Source organism: Pseudorasbora parva, chromosome 15 (genome assembly GCF_024679245.1).
Source record: "Pseudorasbora parva isolate DD20220531a chromosome 15, ASM2467924v1, whole genome shotgun sequence".
Lineage (NCBI taxonomy): Eukaryota > Metazoa > Chordata > Actinopteri > Cypriniformes > Gobionidae > Pseudorasbora > Pseudorasbora parva.
This window is the reverse complement of record NC_090186.1, coordinates 13,692,960-13,697,930: the sequence shown is the minus strand read 5'-3', so window position 1 is coordinate 13,697,930 and position 4,971 is coordinate 13,692,960. Positions and strand designations below refer to the sequence as shown.

The 4,971-nt window shown below is 34.1% G+C and overlaps 1 long non-coding RNA gene across 1 annotated transcript; it reads right to left on the bottom strand.

Moving 5' to 3' along the window:
• Positions 1-455: 455 nt before the first annotated feature.
• Positions 456-4,416, bottom strand: LOC137041847 (uncharacterized). The gene is made up of 6 exons (XR_010898159.1): positions 4,329-4,416; positions 3,406-3,459; positions 3,098-3,173; positions 2,827-2,982; positions 1,099-1,210; positions 456-978 (listed from the first exon to the last, which is right to left on the bottom strand). It is a non-coding gene; the product is annotated as an uncharacterized lncRNA (long non-coding RNA).
• Between the last annotated feature and the right edge of the window lie 555 nt (positions 4,417-4,971).

The following is a 4,971-nucleotide window of genomic DNA, read 5'->3' as shown; positions in this document are numbered from 1 at the left end:
ATTTATTAACAATTCATTTTATTAAATTTAATTTCCCTTTTTTACAAACTTTGAGAAATCATTACAAACTGTTCATATTTGTTGTGCAAATGAAACTTCCTGACACACTTAACATCCATTTCATTAACAGTCTTTTTGAAAAGTTGTCATTGCCTTTCAGGATTATGCTAAAAACTGAGCCACTAATCTATCTTTAAAAATAAATATAAACAGTGGTTATGCGAATAAATTAGCTACATAAATAAAAAGGGATACTTCACAAAAGGGAAAGTTCACCAACAAATGGTTCAAGTTGTTCCAAACCTGTATTTGTTTCTTCCTTCTGCTGAACACATAGGATGATGTGTTGAAGAATGTTGGTAACCAGACAGCTGACGGTACCCATTGACCTCCATAGCAGGAAAAAAAAATACTCTGGAAGTCAATGGGTACCGTCAACTGTCTGGTTACCAACATTCTTAAACACATCTTTTGTGTTCAGCAGAAGAAAGAAACTCATACATGTTTGGAACAACATGAACCATTTTTGGATGAACTATATCCCTTTAATATATTCTATGGAACCATTTCTACCGAGTGTATTGTGATAAGTGCTTTAGAATAGCTTACAGGCAATGCTATAAACCATGTTAAAAAATCGAATTAAAAAATAAACAGATCATGGAAAATGTTTAACAGCAATGGGTGATTACCCTTTCACCAATCAACTACAGATTCAAACATACAACTAGATACTAGACAAACATATGAAACAAATGGATAATCTTACAAACATAAGAAAACAAATTAAACTAAACTAGAGACATTCTTTCAAACACAGACTAGACATAAGCACATTCAAACATTACTTCAAGTTCACTGTAGTCTACTGAAAAGACTGCTAGACATCTTGTGCTAATGAAGCTGTAAGAGCACTTTCTGGAATGCCGTGAATATAAGCTCACCCAGCTCACCCTCGCAATCATCTCATAGGTTATCCTAAAGTAGTGCACATAAAAATAAATTTAAAAAACATTAAAAAAAAAAAAACATTTTGCTACCACAAATGTAACATTTTCTGAAAAATAAATCAAAATAGAATGTGGCCTTTCAACTCACAAGGTATTCCTTGATAAGGTATTGATTTCCCCCCAGGAAAAGGATGAGCCGGCGTTCTGACATGGAATCCGGAAGCTCTGTGCTGAGTTTACTACATGAACAGCATAGGAGACTGCAAAGAAGAAAAGAAACTGTTGAATAAAGTCATTATTTTATTAAAATAAACATTTAGTTCACTTCAGAATTCAATTTTCTGATAATTTAGTCACCCCAAGATGTTCATGTCTTTTTTTTTTTTGTCGAAAAGAAATTAAGGTTTTTGAGGAAAACATTCCAGGATTTTTCTCGATATAGTGGACTTCAATGGTTACCAATGGGTTAAAGGTCAAAATTGCAGTTTCAGTGCAGCTTCAAAGAGCTCTACACGATCCTTGACGGGGAATAAAGGTCTAATTGAGCCAAACCATCGGTATACGTTTTAACAACAAATGCTTGTTTTGCACTAGCTGTGTCTTCTCACATTATGTTATAGCACTGTAAAGGTCATGCGTGACATAGGTGGAAGTACCGATCCAGTGTTTGCGAAACGGTAGTGCAAAGACTAAGTCAAATCCCCTGTCACCTAAAAAAAGAGGGTAAAACATCGCAAATTTTTTTAAAAGACAGATTGTTTCGTTAGATAAGACCCTTATTCCTTGTCTGGGAGCCATTTGAAGCTGCACTGACACTGCAGTTTGGATCGTCAACCTGTTGATCCCAGTGAAGTCCACTATATGGAGAAAAATTTGGCATGCTTTTAAAAAAAAAAACTTTAATTTCCTTTCGGCTGAAGTTACAAAGACATAAAGATCTTGGATGACATGGGGGTGAGTAAATTATCAAGAAATTAATTCTAAAGTGTACTCTTTAAAAATGCATCTGAATCATTGCTGGCATTTATAATTTAGTCCGATAATAAAACATGCGTCAACAAATCATTTATTAGCTTTATACCCTAATACATTTAATCATTCTTGATTAAAGGGATAGTTTTGTTAAATTTACAGGCCATCCAAGATGCATAAAAGGTGACTTTTTTCTTCAGTATATCAGTAAAGATTTTTTTAGCTGAAACCGCATTCCTCTGTGATTCATATAAATGCAAGTCAATGGCTACCGTCACTTTGAGAGTAAAAACAAAATAAAAAAAACAAGTGAAAAAAAAAAAAACATGCAGACAAAAAAAATAAAATACCCGGGGCTACTGACATCACATCGAGTCTTATAAAGTGAAACGATCAGTCTATGCAAGAAACTGAGCATTATTAACATGCAACATTGCCATGAACGTACTTAGGACTGTTTGCTGAGGCTGTTGATTACAGGTAATAATAGATTCAGTTTCCTGCATAGGCCGATCATTTTGCTTTATAAAACCTCAAAGAATCGCCAGGACCCACAGGAATTATTTTTGGTTTGCCTGTATGCATTTTTTTTTTAAATTCTTTTTGATTTGCATTATATCAACATGGACCACAGTTTCAGCTAAAAAAAACAACAACAACAACATATTTACTGTTCTACTGAAAGAAAGAAAAAAGTCACCTACATATTTTGGATAGGCTGAGGGTGGGTAAATTAACAGCATTTTTTATTTTATGACTGAACTATCCCTTTTAAATTGTCCGTTTTGTTTGTGTGGTGATGACATTTCAAATTTCTATGCTATAAACAAGTATTTAGCAATTAAATGTTACTGAGACTAAAATAAGATTGTGCAGTTTATATTAATGTAACACACAGACGTACCAGTTACAAGATTTTAAAAATTGCAGCAGTCTTCTCACGGGTTGCTCCTCCTTTTGAATGGATTACTCTGATTAGTTGATTCATGTACACGTCCAACTGGGCCAGGAACGTGTCTTCCAGTGGAACAGCCATAAGCCTATAGAACTCTGAATTGATCTAAAATCAGAAAGAAAGAAAAAAAAAAACCAGTCAACAACAGTCAAACTGATTATATCAATTCATAAAAGGTATTTAGCCAGTAAAACCAGAATTTAAATTATTTTTTCAATACCTTGTAATGTCTGAAAAGCACAGGCCACCTCGCCTTGAAATCCCTGACACTGGCCTCCTGCATCACTACCTCCTATCTATGAGCAAACGAAAGAGACATTTTGTTCATGACAACCTTTTAATTTTTCCTTTTTTTTCAGCCTCTGTTAAAAGTTCAAGTCTGTGGCTGCTTAAGCTTTCAGCAAGTTAACAGACACCTCTACACACACCTGTCAATAATGTTAGATAACACAAGATGGAATTTACTCATACATATCCAACATTAGTAATTCATATCATCAACTATATAAGAAATGATAAATTACTTACCATGTAATATTATAGCAAAGTGTCATCAGTTGTCAAACATTAAGACTTTCGGTCCTAAGAGGAGAAAAAGTAATTGTCAACAATTGTAGTTTGTAAGTGATTGTAAGTGAAAAAATGGTTTGCTACAGGTCAAGGAAGTTAATTAATTAGATGTGTAAATACTAATATTTCTACTAAAAAACCCTGAAAATTTGTCTGGATGTAACACCATGAGGAAGGCAAATGAACGGCGCTAGTGTTAGGCACAATGACGTTCATCACAGGCTGAATCAGAAATCGCCTCCTATACCCTCAAATAGGGCATTATTTGAAATGACAGTCCTTTGTAGTGGTGTCCGAAACCATAGTGGACGTTACTGACTGAGTGCACTCATTTAATTCCACATTGCACCGCAATAACCAGTGTAAGTTACAGCCGGTGTCACAAACGGATGTCCGACTTCACATCATAATTTTGCCCGAAAAAGTGACGTTTTAAAGACAGATAACAGAACAGACAAACATTACTTTAAAAGCAAACTCAATATTATACTGCAGGAATTCAAATTCGAGCATTTTGTCCCGCTCTGCGAGCACTTCCTGCCCACAGCATTTCCACTAACGTTAACGTTAACTTTATCTCGCGCGGCACAGACGGTTAAGGAGGCATCAATTAAAAAATATATATATTTCATACACATACTCCCAAGATCCAAACTGAACACATTTATATAAGACAAACGAGTAACTTAAGTTACAACATATTGTTACATAGAACATACTCAGAAACGCTATATCGCAAACGTACGTTCAAAAGTTCGGTTAATTTAGATTTCATTAGAATTTATGTTCACAGACAACATCAATTAACTCAAAAACATCTAAAACACACGTCCACAAGGTACATTTTCGAGTATAGTAATTAAAACAAACTTCCAACCTACCTTTTTCATCCGAGTCCCGAGAGAGAAAAAAATGGCGGCCGAACAGAACATTTTCCAATTTTCAGACAGGCTCGTGCGTCATGACGTCAGAAAAAAAACGTCTGACGCGGGTGTCCTTAAAGGGAAATCTTACTTTGGGTGAAAGTGACATTTTAAAGGGAAATCATACTTTGGGTGAAAGTGACATTTTAAAGGGAAATCATACTTTGGATGAAAGTGAGATTTTGAATCTATCTGAATTTCTATGCGTTCAAGTTGAAAGAATGTACAATTATACTTTGAGTGAAAGTGAGATTTTGAATCTATCTGAATTTCTATGTGTTTAAGTTGAAAAAGTGTACAATAATCCATTACAATTAGGAAAGCAGAAATACCAAGTAAATAGACTCAAATAGTTGTAGTAATCCAACTTTCACCCAGGTTCACTTTTTACAGTGTATAGCCCAGGTATTATTAAGTCTTATCACTAAGAAAAAATACACCATGCCTTATCAAGCTGAGAAATTTTACAATAATTATTGTAATTTTCTGTAGAAATGCATTGGAACAATATTTAATCTAATTTGATTAATACTATATTTAAAACAATTAGTATGTATACAATTTAATTTAACTGTACTCTAAAAGTGATTAGAAAAAAATG